Source organism: Ambystoma mexicanum, chromosome 7q (genome assembly GCF_040938575.1).
Source record: "Ambystoma mexicanum isolate Mex_15411 chromosome 7q, UKY_AmexF1_1, whole genome shotgun sequence".
Classification (NCBI taxonomy): domain Eukaryota; kingdom Metazoa; phylum Chordata; class Amphibia; order Caudata; family Ambystomatidae; genus Ambystoma; species Ambystoma mexicanum.
Window position 1 is genome coordinate 1,130,210,192 of NC_090941.1, and position 20,856 is coordinate 1,130,231,047.

The 20,856-nt window shown below is 44.9% G+C and overlaps 1 pseudogene; it reads right to left on the reverse strand.

Annotated features, from left to right (window-relative positions):
• Positions 1-279: 279 nt before the first annotated feature.
• Positions 280-2,012, reverse strand: LOC138528820 (serine/arginine-rich splicing factor 9-like; annotated as a pseudogene).
• Between the last annotated feature and the right edge of the window lie 18,844 nt (positions 2,013-20,856).

The following is a 20,856-nucleotide window of genomic DNA, read 5'->3' on the forward strand; positions in this document are numbered from 1 at the left end:
TTGTCTGGGACCCATCATTCGTACCTTGGGAAACGCTTCCCTTGCAACAATAAGCTGGCAACTATCTCATACCCCTCCCCAACTGTCCTTGAGCTCTCAGCCTGTCTGCAGGACAAGATGAAATTCAATCAAGTGCTCCCAACTAAATGCACTTTAACAGCAGCTCAATGCCTCTACCTGAGGCCTCCTCAAGATGGCGAAACTCTTGCTCACAGCACCTGGCATCCCTACAGGCACAAGATACAATGATGCTGTGTCATGTGCTTCACACTAGGTGTTCTAAAACTACAAAAAACAAAAGGTGCACATGTTTATCATGCATGAAAATATAACGTGGTGAGCTGTGTGTGTGTGTGTGTGTGAGCGTGCTGTGCCAGATGATGATAGTGTTATTGTGTGTGCTATGCAACTGCTGCACTGCTGCCATGTAACTCAAAGATGTGTCATGAGCTGGATTGTGAGTAGGTGTGTCACACAATGCACTGTGTGCGTTCTATGGTGTGTGATGCATGTGGGAATGTGGTGCCATACACCATGTACTTCCTGCCATCGTCGTGCAGACAAAGAGTAGTACTTTTGGTGCTCTGCAGCATGCAGTGTGTCGTGCTGAGAAGTGAGGATAGTGTGCTGTGTTTTCTCTGTGAGATGCAGTGCATGCAAGAAATACAGCGCTATGTGACGCCATAATGGCAACAAGCAAAGCTACAGTGCAACGAAAGCTACTGTGCAACAATTGTACCTGTTTTGTTAAAACCCCCCAAAATACTACTATGTTTTATATCGTGCCTCATCTTAAATACTAACCTAAAGTTGTTGTAATTGTAATTGTTTATTCATTTATAGAGCGTACCGGGCCCGTAGGCATCTGGGCGCATTACAGGTTACATTGTTACGTATGCCATAGACATAAAATACAGATACATACAGATACATTTTGTGGCATCAATGTACATATTTACATTAGATAGATTCCATTGGTTACCGTTTCTTACTTAGATATGGGGGTCATTACGAGTATGGAGGTAGCCATGGTGCTATTAGTGGCATGGCTACCCCCATACCGCATACCGGGTTCGGGTTCCCTGAATGAGGAAATACCGGGCCATTCCAACCTTGGAGGACCTGGTATTTCCCCATTCAGGGAACCCATCCCCATTCACATTTGAGCCCCCATAGGGCTCAATGGGAATGGGGAGGGAGCTACCAAGCTCCCTGGTCCTTTAGCGGCTCCCACTAAGGGCGCCTGGTAAAACCAGCTGCCCTTAGTGGGACCCGCTAAAGGACCTCGTAATGCGGTGGTAAGGGGTTAACGGCACCGGCACCCTTACCGGCACCGTTAACCCCTTACCGCCAACCTTGGAATGAGGCCCATAGTCTGCAAGAAAAGGTGCAAGGATTTGATATTTGGTAATGCAAAGTTGTTCACAAATAAAACTCACCTCGTGGGAACACAATTTTGTATCGTCCAATTTACGCAGCGCATGCTCCATATCTTACTTGCGAGAAACTCGACGACTCCCATCCCATCTGCATAACAGACATCATCTGTTTCACGCATATGATCCTTGAGATCCTGCCAACTCCCAGAAGGGGAAGTCCTGAAACAATCAATCTGTATTCGGATCGTCTTGAAGGGGGACCATTACTTCCATGGGGTCCACCCCCCACCGATGCTGCTGGGGGAATTCAACAGGCAGTCTGCAATGGCCATAGTCGTAGCGGTTCCTTCCATAGACCACCTCTTCTGCATCTTGGGGGTCTTTGAAGCACACAAAGGTGAATGGCAATAGGCCACACTGGTTCTTAAGCTCCATGTCACGGAGGTGCCCATATTTGTAAAACAGGTCTTCCACATCCTTCTCGCGCACATCAGCTGGCAAGTTACAAACATAAATGCGGCCATCCTTCTCCCGGTCCCGAGAGCCACCAGGCCCCGCCGAGTCCCTGTCGCCCCAGCCACCAAAGCCACCAACGTTGTCAGCACTGCTACTGTCCTCGTGACATTTGGCCATTATGTCACTGCCGGGGTTCTGATGCCCTGTTAGAGGACCTTCCTCAGGCGATACCTGCAGTCACCTTGTTTGGGGTCAACCTGCATCTGAACACCTCTTTAATACATTTCACAAAGACACGTAATAAATATTGTACATCATTTACTGTCATGATCTATATGTTATGTTATTTTGCCTTTGTATAGTGCCTTTTACCATTGTTATGATTCCCAAGCGCTATGGGTGGAACTACCCCGGGGACTGCAGTCCAGGTCAGTAGAGAGGGTGTGTAGTACAAGGTGCTTGGGTGCACTCGGTATGTGTGCAGCAGAGTGCAAGAGGTGGTGTGGAGCTGCATAATGGAGCTAGGTGCAATACAATGGTTGTGTAAGTTCTGTAGAATGTGTGCAGCAAGACCCATTGACTATGGTATCTGCATTCTAGCAGTGCTGGTTGCTTGAGAACTATGTTATGTGTGCAGCTAGGCTGAATTTCGAGGGGTGTAGCTGTGTTCTAAATAATGTTGAGGCAAACGTGCAGAAGTGTAAGTACTGTGTCGCTAGGCTGAATTAATCGAGGGGTGTAGCTGCATTCTATTGTTTATTGGTGCAGAGGCAAGAGTTGGCATAGTGATATGTTTGAGTGTCTGTGCGTTTTCCAGGGGAAACGTGTTCCTATTTTAATTTCAGTGCCTGTGGAGGGCGTGGTAGCACCCTGTTTCTTGATGGGTCCGATTGTTTGGCGAAGACTGATGGGTGGTGACAGGCAGATCTGTCCCAAGAAACTCATGTTGTTATTGTATAGGTGCTAGTGGCATCCTTGGTCTGCAAATGTGTAGATAGAATCCCTGTAGGTTGGTTTTGCTAGGACATTCCCGGAGAGTTGGGATTAGCCAGGAATAAGTGCCAGATCATTACTTGCTTTATAATTATCCACAGAGGCTTCCAGGTATGTGGGAATTAACAACTAGGTCCATTTCCTGCTTTGATTGTGTAGTTCATATTTGCAGGTCAATGATCCGGTATGTATGTGCTATTAGTGCTAGGGTTGTTGATTGTGCTAGATAGATTACCGGTGGGTGGTCCTGCTATATTCACATGATGGTAGGTGTGATTAGCAGATTCACTGCTAGACAGCCCATGGCATCTAGTCCTGCTCTTACATTACCAGGTGCGTAGAGTTAGCAGGCAGGTGTCTTCTTTGGCTGATTGCGTAGTGAACAATTGCATTGCCTTGATCAGGCTCATGAATGTTATTGGTTCTTGGGTTATGGGTCGAGCACAATAGCCTCTGATTAATTGTGATACATAACTTAAGGCCTCAGAGCGTACATAATTCTTGCGGGTGAGGTGAAGAATACATTCTTTCAGGTGCCAAATTCTGTCATGATCCCGCTCAGATTCAGGTTCCGAGACTGGGCAAAGGCTCGGTGGTGGAGCTAGATAGTGTCAGGCCTGAACGTCTATGGCAGGGTCTGTAGTCAGTGGCTTACTGCACCAGGAGTCAGTCGTGGTGGTAGGTTGGGTGGTGCACTTCAATCCCTTGTGTGCTTTTAGGAGAAGACCAGGTTTAGAGTGCTTACCTGAAGGCCATGCAGTCTTTGCTATGCCTAATGCCGGGAGGCAGTGAATTCCACAAAGTTGGCGCATGGATTGTGTAGTCTGACCCTCCGATCCTGACCATATTGGAGGTTGGGACCATTAGGAGGAGGGCAGTGCTTGACCTAAGGGTGTGAGTTGGGTGGTAAGGAGTAATCTTATCTTGTAGGAATTTGGGGCCTGCTTTGTGCACCACTTGGTGGGTAATACATAGGGATTTGAAGGTGGCACTGTGTCCAATTGGGAGCCAGTATAGGTTGTGGCTAGCCGGTGAGATGTGGTCCCTTCATACAAGTGCAAGAAGTAATCTGGCAGATGGGTTTTGTACTCTTTGGAGTGCGTTTAACTGGTAGGCCAGTGCACCCAGATAGAGGGAGTTGCCCTAGTCAAGTCTGGAAATGACAATGGACATAATTGCAGCCCGTCTGTTCGGGAAGGTACGGTAAGGGAAGATGCGTTTCAGGAGCCTAAGCTGGAAGTGACAGGCTTTGAAAGTATTGTTGCTGTTGTGAGACAGAGTTAGGACTGAGTCCATTTTACAGCCAAGGTTTTTTACAGTGGTGGCAGTCGCGAGGGGCGGCCGAGTGAGGGCAGCCACGGAGTTGGGTGGGGTAATAGAGCAGATTTTTGGCATACCATGATCTCCGTTTCACCTGGGTTCAGGAGGAGGTGATTAGTCGCCATCCAGTGGTCGATGTCTGAGAGACATGCTGCTAGGTCAGGGCTGGGGAAGGTGATAGATTTAGGGATTCTCAGGATGATTTGTGTGTCTTGTGCTTAGTTGTAGCAAGCAAGGTTGTGTGAGAAGATGATCCTGGGGAGAAGGGTCAGGTAAAGGTTGAAGAGAAGTGGAGAGAGGCAGGTGCCTTGGGGCAAACCAGTGTTTACTGGGAGTGTGGCAGAAGGGAAAGGGGGAGATGGATTATTTGCTGGTTGGTGGAGAGGAATGAGGCAATCCAGGATAGAGCTGAGTCACATATTCTTAAGGAACTCAGTCTGTCAAGGAGGATCATGAGGTTGACGGTATCACATGCTGCAGAGAGAAGAAGAATAAGAGCTAATCCAGAGTTTCTTCTGCTCACGCTACCCCAGTAACGTCAAATCTTTCCAAGCTCTCTTACCTTTAAACTCCAGACCAGCCTGGAAATATCCAAGAAATTCAATGTTATCTAAATTATAACCTCCCGGACTTATATCTGGAGTCCCTAACTCATCCACATTCCCATCCAACAGATTCTCATAAACCCTCCTACACATCAATGATATCTTAGCCCTCGAGTCAGCCATCATATGCAACCCCATCCAATTCACACATATCTCCACTTCAGTGCTTTCACATACCTACTCATCCTACACATCGACAACATTCACAGTTATAATGTTGAAATGCTCATCGTCGTTTTCCTATGATGAATATTGGCCATCCCTCGATGCAAAGAACAACTTTTTCGCACTGGTGCCCATTTGAACGTTTTTGCAGAAATGAGTGTAATGCCCCCACTTCTCGCACTTGGCACAGTTGACCTTCTTCCCTGGACACACCGGAGACGCAACAAAATGGTTCTTGCACCCATAGTTAATGCATATTTGGTCCTCCTCCTATGTTACGTTCAATGCCTTTTGGTATTGCAAATATCCCTTGTACTTCTTCTTCCCCCTTTCTTTGGAGGAAACCTTAAACACCACTGTGGCCACATACTTGTTCTCTGGTTGGTTTCACTAGCTCAGCCCCGCATGGCATACAGTGCTCAACCTGTTTTGCTATCCCAATAACCTCATCCAAATTAAGATCATCTTTAAGCCAAAGTTGTTCCCTGATCCTGTTATTGCTGCAATGAATCATACATTGGTCCCTAATATGTTCGTCTAAAGTATCTCCAAACTTGCATGTTAGGTCCAACCGACGAAGAGCATTGACATATTCCTCCATGCTCTCTCCGCTCTCTTGCACACGGACTCCAAACTTATAGCTCTTGAATCTCGTACCATCAATCATCAAGACTTGGTAAAGTCTCAAATATACTTTGCCCTTTGCATCCCAAGAAGTGCATCAGAAGTGAGACCTTCCTGTCTGCGGAAAAGGTATTCCCACAAGCAGCTCTTAAATAGTTCATGAACCCCTTCTTCCATTGGCTCTACTCAAACATTACTGGGATAGGTGAAGCCATAAATATTGGTGGACCAGGGACACCAGGCATCACCATCTCAATGGTACTCTCAGATTCTTACAAGGCATAAGGCAGCATTTGAACCCCATCCTAAAACGACCAACCTTCAAAGTAAGTAGCTCAGGGCTTCCAAATTCCTAGCTACATATATTTCCAATGTACCACAGTGTTAGGATACAGATATGTCCTCTGCCATGATTCAGCAAATATCTCCTCAGACAGGAAAGGCTTGCGCCGTTGGCACTGTCCCCTGGTACAGCAACAGATGCTGGACATTCGTAGACAACATTGTGTTGCCAGGCACCGCCGCGTCCTCGGCGGTGCACTGTTGCTAGGCGTGCCGCATCATGGCATGGCCTGGTACTGCCAGTGCCTCTCAACTAGTGTCTCTGCAGCCAAGGTATGAGCACCACCAAGGCTCTTGTAGGTCCCCACCAGGACCACAGACGAGACACACCTCACGGACTTGCCCAATCTGCTGTACGTGGGCTAGGACATCCGTCCTCCACTGTCTGGAGCTCCACCAAGCTGTCCTCCCAAGACAGCTGCATGAAAGCAGATGCCGCACACCAGTCCTCACGCTGTGGGTCACCTGCATGGTTAGGATGCTTGTCACCACTGATATAAGGACCAGCCCATGACAGGTAAAGCATACAGCCTATTTATTCAAGCTTAAGTATACAGCATTGTGACCCCCAGCCTCCAGGTTGAGCCAACTGACATCCCTGGAACCCCCATAACCCATGAATTCTCACAGCCAACCTTCCACATTCCATGGTCACACAATACAACACTTTTGCTCACCAGGCTGTTGAATGTTACTGTCGAGATTGATGGGAGGTGGTTTAGTCTTACCTCGACTCCACCCTATCACTGAAAAAACAAATAAATGCCACCATCTCATCTACCACCTACACCAACAAAATTGTCAATGCCTTTATACCTTCTCTATCCTCCTCCAGCTGCCTCACCGTATCCAGAGCGCTGATATTGTCTAAATTAGACTATTGTAACACACTATTCCTGGGCACCACCACAAAAAATCTGAACAGACTCCAGATTATACAAAACAATGCTTTAAGATGCGCTCATACCTCCCGTGTAAGGCTCACATCTCCATGGCCAGCAAAGAAGTCCACTGGCTCCCAATCTGAGACAGATTTAAGTTAAGAACCCTTGTCATTACACAAAAGTGCCTGTCATTGACTGCCCCACGCTACCTATCTGACAAATTCTCTAGACATAGCACCACCAGACCTACCAGAACTCCTTACTTGCACCAACTAATTATTCCCAAATTCAATCTAAAAACAGCAGGAGCTTCCAGTTTCCCAGTTCTTGCAGCTCAATGCTGGAACACACTCCCTCTTGTAATCAGATCGGAAGCTTCCTTCTGGCCATTCACAGCCATGGTGAAATCCTGGTTCTTGCCTAACACTTTGCCACTTACTTACGCACCTTCCAGGTCTCTTCATGCTACCAATTACTACCGTATGACTTAACTATATCTTGAAACGGACCACCATGTAACCCGGTCCATCACTATTTATTGTACTTATCCACCATCCACTGTACCCTGCTTTTGTACCATTGAATGTATGTACCCCATTTGCTTCGCGCAACGATATGTAACTATATTGTCCACATGATTATGTGCTCAGCTACCTGAGGGTTAGGCCGTGCTCTATAAATAAACAAACTAAACTAAACTAATTGGCTGGTTAAGGGTGTTGTTGCTGTTTTTAGGCATGCCCTGAATGACTTTCTTTAAATTTTTTGAATTTTGTTTTTGAAGTGGTCTGCAAGTTTACTGCATAGTTTATGTGAATGGGTTGCTGTGTTGTTGCATGCTGTTGGGTTTCTTAGATCGTTGATGATGTTGAATACCTTTTTCTGGGTGATGCCTGAGTTTGTGATCCGTTAGCTGTAGTATGTCTTTTTGCTTTGAGTATTTCAGCTTTGTATAGTTGTATCTGTCTTTGATTTGTGATTTTTTTACTGTCTGTCATAGTTTTTTCTCCATTCTTGTTCTAGTTTGCTGTTATTTTTTCAGTGCTCTGAGGTGTGTTGTGAACCATCTCACCATTGTTTTCTTTAGTGAGGTGCTGCAATGTCTTCTAGTATTTTTGTGATCCATTTTTGGATTGTCTCAGTTCTTTATTTTATAAGGTTTGAGGCTAAAATGGTGATTCAAGGTTTTGTGGCTTACAATCTTGTATTTCCGTCTGCAATATTTATTTATTTATTTGTAATGCGCCGGTAACTCGCAAGTCTCGGGGTGCAGAAACAAGGACATGAAAGACAGAACATATATATGATGGGACAACTCTAACTAGGAATATCTCAAGATCGATGAGTCAGAGGTGGTGTTATCAGTCGAAGAGGTAAGTTTTCAATAGCTTACAAAAACATAAGTAATTGGGTTCTTTCCTTATGTTGACTGGCAAATTATTTCAGATACCTGCTGTGATGACAGGAAAGGATTTGCCCAGGCCCAGCTTGCGTTTGTGTGGCACTACTGCGATCCTATTTTGTTCCATAGATCTTAGGTTGAGGCTGGGAGCATAAGAGCATATTTTGGATTTCAGGTAGCCAGGGGCTTTCCCATGGATGGATCTATGAGCTATTGTAAGAGCCTTGAAGTGGGTTCTGCTTTCCACTTTAAGCCAGTGTAGCTCCTTCCTATAGTTGCTGATGTGGTCAGATTTTGATTTGCATTTGATTATCCTAACCGCATTGCTTTGGATGATCTGGTACACCTGTAGGCTTTTTTTGTTGGCTTCTCCCATTAATGCGTTCCCGTAGCCTAATCAGGATAGGATGGTTGCTCTGGCCAGTGTGGCACAGTTGTTCTCTGAAAGATAGGGTCTAATGGCTTTAAGGAGTCAGAGGTAGTAATTGCATGTTTTTTGTATGTACTGAGTCTGAGCTTCAGCTCCTAGGGATGCTTCCATCATCATACCTAGGGTTTTCACTTTCTCAAGTACTTTGATGTTTGTGTCTTCAATCTTAAAATTTGCGTAGTCTGGGGTTAGAGAGTTTCTGGCTTGGGTGGATCCAAAGACCATCAGCTCAGTTTTGTTTCCATTCAGGCACATCCAATTGGAGTCCAAACATTGCTCAATGATGTTGTATATTCTGAGGAGGTTATCGTTGTCAGTTTTGTGGTCCCACTAAGTTCCAACACCAGCTGCGTATCGTCCGCATAGTTGGTAAAGAACACATCTACATGATCTAATACATAGCATAGAAATCTGATGTAGAGGTTGAAAAGTAGTGGTGACATGCTGGCTCCCTGTGGGACCCCTCAAAGAATCTCCCTTTCCATAGAGAATTTATCTCCCCAGTGGACTCGAGAAGTCCTGTTCTTTAGGAAAGACATTATCCATGTCTTTGCTGCCGGTGAGCAATTTGCCATTTTACCTAGTGCTACTCCAAGCAGATTGTGGTCTAGTAGGTCGAATGCGGCGCTGAGATCCAACAGGATAAGAAGTCCTGTTTTTCCCCTGTCCATGATGCGAAGCATCTTTTGCATCTTTATGGATTTCCAGTTTAATTTATGAATTGGAGGAGTTTATTGGCAGGTGGATCACAAAATGTTTTATGAGGTGGTTGCTCCAAAGCATTTGCATTGGAGGTGCAGTTGTAACCAGGCTTTTGTTGCAGAAGATTGCATCTCGGGTGTAGCCTGCTGTGTGTGTCACTCCTTTCACAAGTCATTGTTTTGGACAATCAATGTTTTCTTCTTTGAACCAAATGTTGAAATCTCTCAGTATGATCAGGTGATCATGTTTAATGGCGATGTTGGTGATGATGTCCACAAATGTGTTTGTGAATTTATTGTTGTATGTCAGTGGGCTGTAGACAAGTAGAAACGATAGGCTGGTTTGGTGATCTAAAACCAAGTGCAGGAGCAGTGATTCACAGGATGTTTAGTGGTGGTGGTGGTGTTATCTTCAGGTGGTCTTTGTATGCCACAGTGATACCTCCTCCTCTTTTTCCTTCTCAGTTGACTTGTTAAGTTTGAACTTGTTGAGTAGGGAATTGTGTGCTGTTATATTGAAGTTTTACGTTAGACAGATTTTGGTGAGGAAGAAAAGCATGTCTGTCCCTCCATCGCTTGGCAGTTCGTATAGTTCTGTTGTTTGTTTTAACATTGTTCTGGCATTGAATAGGGTGCAGTGTATCTTTTTGTTTTCTGCGATTTGTTTGTCCTTTGGCAGTGGTGTTGGTAGTTTGAGTTGATATTGATACATTTTTCCATTAAAGCGTGCATTCGGTTCTTTTGTTTCTGTTTCTTCGTTGGGTAGACCAGAAAGGGTGTGACTCAGTTTGATGTTTTCTTCCTGGTCTTCTGTCACATTGACCGTCCTTAGTGTCATGCCAAATTTTTGTAACAAATGGTGTGTTGAAGTTGTTTCAGTTGTGCTTCTGTGGGTTTCACATCTGGCTACTTGGTATCCAGCTATACTCCTTATGTGCTCACATTTCTTAAGGTTGGATGGTTTCTGAGTGGGTGGTTAGTTGATTGGTAGCATAAGTAGAGTGATTTTCGCCTTGTTCCTGCAAAGGAGCTCTTTTGCGAAAGATTGGTAGGTGTTATATTTATTGGTGTAGGTTAGTTTTGAGATGGTTGTGATTGTTCCAATTGGTTTATTCTTTTGTGGCTATTTCATGTGCTTCAGTCTTTCCTCGTATGGTGCATTTTATGGAGCGGGCTTTCTGTTTGGGGGTTGTAGTCATGTTTGGCTCTGTATTTTCCTGGTGGGTTGTTTGTGTCTCCTGTCAGTTATTGTTCTCTTTGCTTCGGGTGTTTGTGCTATTCCAGCATGGGGGCAGAGCTGTCACGTGGTCCGGTTTGTAGGATGATGTTATAGAGCTGTCCCAGTGTTCTAGCTGTTCACAAACTAGGGGAGGGAGCCAGTCCAGGGGTGGGTGGTAGCTGCCCCTGGGGGCATGCGCTATCCAGGGAGTGTGCGATATCCCAGAGTTGTGGGCATGAGATGTTTCAGAGCAGCTCTATCTCAGGGGTCGGACTGTTGCTGGGAAGTAGCTGTTCTCGGGGTTGAACTATTCCCTGACTGGATTTTTCACCCAAACTGGTTCTCTGAGTGGAAATTCACAACTGTGTTACAGTTCTTGGTTGTGAGTCCACGTAGAAATGGTGCCTAGAATTGGTGCATAAACTGGTTTTAGTCTCCCGATGCTTTACTCTCCCCTTTTTTGGCCCTGTAGAGGTATTGGATTCACACTGGCAAAAGCCTATCTGTGGTTTTGTAACTTAGTCTCCGGACTTCGTGGTGCTTGGGAAATCCAGCTTTACAATGGTAGTGTTCGAGGCAGGGTGTAGGAGCTCTCCCAAATATGTAGTGGGAGGTTAAGAGTTTCTGAAAAGGTACTACCTCTGTAGCTGCATAATCAGATAAGAAATTTAGGCAGGGAGAATGCAGGTGTGGCAAACTACAGACATTGGCCAGACTTACTGCAGCGGTTCAAACTAGGAAACCTTTTCAGGCACAATGTCAGTGCAGTAGTTATCAACAGTGGTGAGCCCTGAAGCAGCAATCTAAATTAGTACCCATATTTAGGCAAAGTTTAAGTGTGGCAGAACATATCAGTGGGAGTCAGCCCAGTAGTTATCTGGGTTGAGAAATTTAGTCTGGCAAAAGGTGAATATGGTGAGACACAACCAGTGGCGAGGCTCAGAGTAGCAGTCTATATTAGGAGCCCTGGTCAGGCCGAATGCAAGTATGGCAGAACATAATCTGTGGGGAGATACAGAGCAGAGATCCTAGTTGGGAAACTTAGTCTGGAAAGGTAAAGTGGTGAAGAGAAACAGTGGGGAGATTCAGAGGGGCAATCTAACTGGGGAACCCAGCTCCGTAGTGCAAGTGTGTCAAAGGGCAAACAGTGGGGAGATTCAAAGTTGCAAACAGACCCAATCTAGAAAGCACTGAGTGAGGAGAACATGCAATGTGGTTGACAACAACAGTAGAAGATTCAAATATGCAAACTCAGCCAATGTGGGATGAGATTCAAAAATGCAAATGAACCCAATCTAGGAAGCACTGTGGGAAGAAAATGTGATGTGGTGGAACACAACACCAGTGAGACTCAAATATGCAAACCAGCCACACCTAGGAAGAACTGTGGCATGAGAATGCAATCATGTGGAACACAAAACTAGCAGGATTAAAAAATGCAAACACAACCCAGGAAGCACTGTTGGAAGAAATTGCAATGTGGTGAAACACAACAATAGCGAGATCCAAATATGCAAACCCAGGAGGCAGTGTGCGAATAAAATGCAATGTGGTGATCACAGCACTAGCGAGATTAAAAAATGCAAACAAACTCTAACCTAGGAAGCACTGTGGGAAGAAAGTGCACTATGGCAGACAGAACACAACAATAGCAAGATTCAAATATGCAGACCAGCGTAACCTAGGAAGCACTTGGAAAGAAAGTGCAGTGTGATGGAACACACGGCTAGCAAGATAAAAAAATGCAAACCCAACCTAGGAAGCACTGTGGGAAGAAAATGTAACGTGGTGGAACACAGAATAAGCAAGATTAAAACATGCATATAAACCCAACCTAGGAAGCACTGTGGGAAGAAAATGTAACGTGGTGGAACACAGAATAAGCAAGATTAAAACATGCATATAAACCCAACCTAGGAAGCACTGTGGGAAGAAAATGTAACGTGGTGGAACACAGAATAAGCAAGATTAAAACATGCATATAAACCCAACCTAGGAAGCACTGTGGGAAGAAAATGTAACGTGGTGGAACACAGAATAAGCAAGATTAAAACATGCATATAAACCCAACCTAGGAAGCACTGTGGGAAGAAAATGTAACGTGGTGGAACACAGAATAAGCAAGATTAAAACATGCATATAAACCCAACCTAGGAAGCACTGTGGGAAGAAAATGTAACGTGGTGGAACACAGAATAAGCAAGATTAAAACATGCATATAAACCCAACCTAGGAAGCACTGTGGGAAGAAAATGTAACGTGGTGGAACACAGAATAAGCAAGATTAAAACATGCATATAAACCCAACTCAGGAAGCACTGTGGGAAGAAAATGGAACGTGGTGGAACACAACAATTGAGAGATTCACACATCCAAACAAGCCCAACCCAGGGAGCACTGTGGGAAGAAAGTGCATTGTGGTGGAACACAACAATAGTGAGATTCAAATATGCAAACCAACCTGACCTAGGAAGCACTGTGGGAAGAAAATGCGATGTGGTGGAACACAACACCAGAGAGACTCAAATATGTAAACAAGCCCAACCTAGGAAGAACTGTGGCATGAGAATGCAATCATGTGGAACACAAATCTAGCAAGATTAAAAAATGCAAACCCAACCCAGGAAGCACTATTGGAAGAAAATGCAATGTGGCGGAACACAACAACAGCGAGATCCAAATATGCAAACCCAGGAGGCAGTGTGGGAATAAAATGCAATGTTGTGGATCACAACACTAGCGAGATTAAAACATGCAAACAAACCCTAACCTAGGAAGCACTGTGGGAAGAAAGTGCATTATAGCGGATTAAAATATGCAGAACAGCCAAACCTAGGAAGCACTGTGGGAAGAAAATGTAACGTGGTGGAACACAGAATTAGCAAGATTCAAAAATGCAAATAAACCCAACGCAGGAAGCACTGTGGGAAGAAAATGCAATGTGGTGGAACACAACAATAGCAAGATTGAAAAATGCAAACCCAACCCAGGAAGCACTGTGGGAAGAAAATGCAATGTGCTGCAATACAAGAATTGTGAGATTGAAATATCCAAACAAACCCCAACCTAGGAAGCACTAGGAGAAAATGTAATGTGGTGGAACACAGCGGTAGTGATATTAATGCAAATAAACCCAATGTAGGAAGCACTGTGCGTGGGAAATGCAATCTGCTGGAACACACCAGAAGAGAGATTAATGCAAATAAACCCAATGCGGGAAACACTGTGGGTGTGAAATGCAATCTACTGGAACACAGCAGTAGAGAGATTAATGCAAATACCACCAATGTAGGAAGCACTGTGGGTGGGAAATGCAATCTGCTGGAACACAGCAGTAGAGAGATTAATGCAAATAAACCCAATGTAGGAAACACTGTGGGGGAAAATGCAATGTGGTGGAACACAAAACTGGCGAGATTGAAAAATGCAAACCCAACCAAGTAAGCACTGTGGGAAGAAAATGCAAGTTGGTGGAACACAACAAAAGAAAGATTGAAACATCCAAACAAACATCAACCTAGGAAGTACTTTGGGGGACAAAATGCAATGTGGTGGAACACAATAGCGAGATCCAAATATGCAAACCCAACCCAGGAGACACTGTGGGAAAACAATGCAATGTGGTGGAACACAGCAGCAGTGAGAGCACTGCAAAGAAATCCAATGTTGGAAGCACTGTGAGGGGGGAAATGGAACACAGCACTAGCGAGATTAAAAAAAGCAACACTACATCAATAATGAAGTCTTCTACCTGGGTGTTGCTGCAGGCAGGAATAGCGGTACCTGGCAGGGCTGGGACACCAGGACAGACAGGCAAATAGGCATAGAAGGTGCCCAAGGAAGATGCTCTTTGGCTGTCCGGGAAAGGCTGCCCTAATTGTGATCAGTAAGTGTTGACGTTCCAGGCCATGTGACCCTTCAACCAAAAATTCCGGCTATATGAGGGCGGCAGTGGGAGTGGGGCGAGGTTGACCTAGGCAAGGCGCACTGAAGTGCAGGCTATTACAACAGTGCAGGATGGAAAGAAACCAGAAGACAAGCCGTCTCTGTCTACACTCCGAGACTCTGGCACCTCCTCCACATCAAGATCAGACTTGCCCCCTCACTTCTACAGTTTAGGAAATACCTCAAAACCTTCCTCTTCAAGGAATGGCTCCACCTTAACACCTAGGTCCACACACCCTGCACTCCCCACGCTACCTGAGACTCAATGATCTGCACCCCAATGTCTTACGCCCATGCTGCCAATTGCCCACCCTCCAATGCCAGCTCCCCGCTCCTTTCTTCTCTGCTTCCCTCACTGTGTTCTTCCCACTATGATTGTAAAGCGCTCCACCGCTGCTTCCCAAAGCTAGGTCCACACCCAATAAACACCCTAATGATGATGATGATAATAATAATAATAATAATAATAATAATAATAATAATAATAATAATAATAATAGGGTATGGGCCGAATGCACAATTCAAATACAGTATTGGATGGAAATTAGTATTTCTAACTCACCTGTGGCTTCAGATCCCCCCCGAGCGCTGCTGAAATGAAGTGTTTTGAGTTAAGGTAAATGAGAAACTGAAATGTTCTGTTGGACTGCACTTGATTTAGGGAGTTTTTTGGGGCCATTTTCTGCAGGTTCTCATTTCCGGTTGAAGTCGGCCTCCTGAAAGATGAGAGATGAACATGTGTGATTAGTCGAGATGCAGGCGGGGCACATGGGAGGGGGGCCTAGGACACATGCTGAACCAGCTCATCATATGTCATTTTCCCTATTGATACATTACACTTTGTAGGTTCTTCACTATCTGAAGCATGTGAACTTTGAGATGGCAAGTGGAGAGAAGATATTCTTTGATGCAGACGGCGATGCACCTGCCACCTATGATGTCCTGAATGTCCAGATATCCCAGGATGGGGGCTTCCAGCTTGTGAAGGTGGGACAGCTGGATGCCAGGGCACCAAAAGGCAAAGATGTCACTGTGAACATGAGCGCCATAGTGTGGAGTGATGGATCCACTCAGGTGAGATTGGACTATTACCTGAGTCTCTAACATTTCGAAGATGTCTATATTAATTCCCCAAGTAAATCTTCCACATCTGGGTGTATTTTGAATACCTACATGATCTTTGAGATACAAGTCACATGATAAATGAGTGTCCTAGTTATCCAATAGCATAAACACATGTCCCTGGGCAGTTAAGTAGAGCTTCTGACTTAAATCCGAGAGAGACATGCAAAATCTTTCTTGTCAATAGGACGAAGAAAGCAAAACTGCCCGCTGACTGCATATAAAAGCCACTCATAGTTACTAAAAGAGGAATTGGGACAGCAAGTGAGGTGGAGCAAATATATTATCTAGCAGCCGTATACTGCCAACATTCCTTTAGCCGAAAATGCAGGCCACCGGGTATAAATAACCTGAACCACACAGCACATTGCTTGTATTTTAATTGGTCTCCTGCTGAAAGATAATGTTATGGATCTCTGCTTGGGAGGCGTGTGGAAGGGATGTGGCCTAGTATTTCAGGCTGGACTGACCTTTTTGGGGTAGGACCAAGCCTGATTTGCATAGGGTCTTTGCCGTTCTCTAGTGGCTTGACAGGCTGAAGAACGATGATCTGAAGGGTTGGCCAGAGCAATGCCAGCGGTTAGGATTGATTCCGAACCTTCCAGCCATCGCCTCCTTTGTGTTGCATCAATGGAATGACCTCCAGGTATTTCCCTCACTGCCGAACTTGTCATGAGGCCCTTTGACCTACATCTGGATGTATCGGCCACTTTTAAACCCAGCCAAACAATGTGATTTGCAGAATATTGCAAATCCATCTTAACCACTGGCAGTGCCATGGGCACATATCAACAACGCTGCATTCAGCTTCTATGTGGCATTGGAGGATCCCAGGAGAAAAGTTCAATTCTTGGTGAATACGATTCTCTCTAGAGAACATGTGAGGCTTTTCCAGCGGTAAGATATACTCAAACATATCATATGGAGGTCAACGTCTAATCTTCTTCTCTTTGGCTTTTTTGGCTTTCACAACTGTTAGTAAATATAAAAGAAAAAACATATAAAAGTAACATAATGTATTTGAAAACAAATTTCAGAAACAAATACTTTTCTAAATCAAACAAGACATGAAACTGAATTATGTTATTAGTTTTTTTGTTTTGCATTTTGTATTAAGTATCACTCTTGAGGTATGTGAGGGTGTAAAATGTCATGTATTTAATATGTACAATAACTCCCTGGTTAAGAGAGATCATTCTGCAGTGATAAGAACACTTACAGGCTATCCAGAAAGGAGGATCACCCAGACTCTGGATATCGCTTGTCCTTGGCCTCAAGCCCAGGGACCGTATCTCTCCAGGACTGAAATCACTACACTGGCTCCCAGTGACTGCGAGGATCAAGTTCAAAACCCTCTGCATTGTCCACAAGGCCGTCTGGGGCCTTGGGCCAAAATACCTTCAACTCTCTCTTCCTAAATATCTTCCTTCTCGAGCTCTTCGCTCATCCGCCTCCAACTCCCTCAGGGTCAGCCGCTTCTCCAAACAACAAGTTGGGGGCAGATCTCTTTCCACTGCAGGGGCCTCCCTCTGGAACAGCCTTCCTACCTCCCTGAAACTTGAGGAGAACCATCTCCGGTTCTGGAACACCTCAAAACCTTCCTCTTTGCCTCCGCTTTCTCTCCCCCTCTCCCCTGCTAATATTACTGAAACTGTGCTGAATCTGCACCTGGGCCATTCACCGTTCTCGGCCCAGCCACTCTCCCCTGCACTGCCTCCACGGCAACCCCTGCACTACGGGACTGTGTCTGTATCCATACAGCCCCCCTTCCCAGCACTTGTCTGCACTTACCTCGCACTTGCCACCAGCTGGCCCTTGTTATTTATCCTGTATGCTGTATGCTAATAACCTTGTACTGCACTTTCCCCTCTCCCTTTCCCCCATGCACTTTTCCCTTCCCCTCTACCCTTGCACTTGCGCGATCTGAATGACACCTGGCCTAGTAAGATCGTTGTCTGTCTCCCCTTGTTCCCCCCCCTGCCTCGTCGCGCCTTGAAACACTTGTGTATAGGCGCGTTACAAATGCCTTATCATATCAAGACCACATAATGATCATTGGAGATATGAATAGAAATCTGGCAAAGACAGCGCTTTACGCTGAGGACACAACATTGATTCATGGATTATGTTTTGCATCTATGCAATCTTATTATGTACTAAAGAAAGGAAACACATGTAGTCTGCGTTAATGGTTTGGTGGTAAATTGGTGGTAAATCTGCTGAATTACCACCAAACTCGATTATCGTTACTACCACTTGGTCCCGTGGAGTTATCACCGGATTACAAGTGGTGGCAATTAAACATTTTTGGAGTCCTTAAGACTCCCTGGGAATTTTTGGCAGAATTTCTGCCTGTGGAATTACTGCGCAATAAATAAGCCGCTCTTTAGTGGTAAAGTACCAGATTCATCTCCAGATTTTTGCTAGAGGTGAATCCTCCAACACACCTCCAAAGTAATAATTCAGTGGTGTGGGAAAATTGGTGGTAATTCCATTTCATCCGACAAAAAAGGGTTGGTGATGGAATTACCACCACTTTTCCCCCACGCCACCAAACTTTTAATGAGACACTTTGACTTATATCTGCACGTACGGGCTAGTTCTAACCTAAGCTAAAACGTGTGAATGGCCAAAGATTACAAAACATATATTTGTATTAATATTTTTGAATAAAACAAAATTAACCCCCCTTCTCAATCTCTTCCCCCCTTAAGCCCCCCCTCCTCCTAGGCAGAGTTGTAATATCCAATCTTCCACTTCACAGGCAATTGTTGATTATTCTCATTTATATTATATTCAATATTCTTAAATTGTGAGGACACTATTGCCTTACAAAATCACCCTTGAGAAAGTCCATGACCAGTACCCAGTCATGTTTGAGTTTCTCATAATGCCCTTGCAGATTATATGTCATCCACTCCATTGCCACGAACCCCCAAAGTTTAAACAACCAGTCCCTTATAGTTGGTGGCCGCTTCTGTTTCCAATTGCTCGCTATTACCAACCATGCCGCTATAACCATCAACATTAAGGCTCTGCTATGTGATTTATTGGCCAAACGGATCTTCGGATCGAACAAGCCACACATCCATTCTCTAGGTGTCAAAATTATATCGGGAGTTACCATTGTCTTTATTTGACTTATGACTTTTTCCCAAAATGTCTTCAAGTTCGAGCACTCCTGCCAAATAAGCCTCCAATCCCCTTTTATGCCACAACCCCTCTAGCACGTTTCCACAGTTGAAGGATTTATTTTGTGTAATCGCTTAGGAGTGTAATGCCATCTGGCCATTGTTTTATACCACGCTTCCCTGACCTGGATCGACCTTCCCAGTTTGGGAATATTTGCCCATAGATGTTTCCAATGTTCCCTAGGGAGATCCATCCCACAGACCTTTCCCATTTACGCATGAATCCCAGACCTGTCCTAATTCCTCTCCCATTAAAATGGAGTAAAGCTTAGACACCATTTGTCTATTACCCGTGTGTGTTGTATTACATTTTTCAGATACTGTAAACGCTCTTCCCACCACTGCTTTGCCCCCTGAGCTAGCTATCCCATATATCACAGACCACTGCCAGTACCTAGCTATTTCTAGTATTCTCGGACCTATCTTGTCTATGTAGCCAGGAGACTCCTTCCAAAGGGCACCCTGCCACCGCCCTATCCATCCTTGCCCAGGGTATTGAGGTATCTCCCTTACACCATTCACGGAGTACTTGCAGCTGTGCCGCCTCATATTACTTCACAAAATCTGGTAGGCCCACCCGAGTCATCAATGGGTGCCATTAGCACACGTAATGCCATTCTCAGATTTTTTTTCCATCATAGAAATCTCAAAACCATTCTATTCAGCGCCACAAAGAATGACTGTAGAACTGGTATCGGGAGAGCCTGAACATTGAACAGTTGTCTTGGGAGAGTCACCATTTTAATGGTAGCTACCCTGCCTAGCCATGAAATACGAAGAGGGGTCAATTTCCCTAAATCTTCCTTTACCTTTTGAAGCACACGCGGGTAGTTACTATCAGCCAACTGCGAGACCACGTTAGTTATATTAACCTCTCGGTATCTAATGCAGCTTACTCCACTCCAAATGGAGAGTAGGAAGGTAATGCCTCCTTCTGGGCTATGGATATGCCCAAGTCTAGCAGCTCCGACTTCCCCATGTTAACCTTGAGGCCTGCCTCTCGTTCTATGTCTGCCAATTCCTTCACTAGTAAAAGGCCCACTCCACCCAGTCGAACGCCTTTATGGCATCTAACGACACTATCACTGATGGAATTGTTTAAAATATGTCTCTATTAAATGGATTACTCTCCTAATACTGTCGGATGTCTGTCTCCCCATAATAAACCCTGATTGGTCAGTATTTATCAAGTCCGGGAGGAGAGGGGCCAGTCTCGCTGCCAGAATACCTGTATATAGTTTTGCATCTATGTTCATCAATGCAATAGGTCTGTATGACCCACATTTCGTTAAGTGTTTACCCGGTTCCCCAAACACCACCACTTTTGCCTCTGTCCTAGTCTGCGTTAACCCCCCCTCCCACTTGCCACTATAGCATTAAATAACTCCACAGCTTTGGGACCAATTGCCTAGCATATTCTTTGTAGAAGGCTGTCGTGAAGCCATCTGGTCTCAGCGCTTTATTCAATGGCTTTGTGTTAATAGCTAATTCTCTCTCCTTCTCCCTACTGTCCCCATCCAATTCTTCCCGCTTCCGAGTCGTTCTCTTTGGTACAGATACATCTGAGAAATATTGATTGATCTCTGGAGGGTCGGCCGTTCTGACGTATATAATGATTCATAAAATTGAGCGAACACCTCAATTATAGCCACTGATTCAGTTGTATTTCATCGTTGGGCAGTGTAATCTGATGAATCATACGAGCTGTCTCCGATCCCTTCAACTGCCGTGCTAATAGCTGATCCGCTTTGTTGACCCGCTCATATTACCTCGGTTTGGCTATTAGTAGAGATCCCTTTGCCCTGCGGGTCTGCAATACATTTAATTGGCTATGTAGCTCCTTTAGATTTTTATGAAGAGCCTGCATTCTACATTTCACAAAAGCCTGCTAGGTGTCTCGTAATTGAACTTCCAGATCCTCTTCCATTCTTGCCCGTTGTTTCTCACGTTGGGATTGTAGTTCTATAAGTTTGCCCCACATCACTGGACAGCTTGAATATTATTGACAGACAATTATTACTCAATCTTGTCCCTAATCACCTTTACCACCACTATGTCATTCAGTAGTTCAGCTGGGA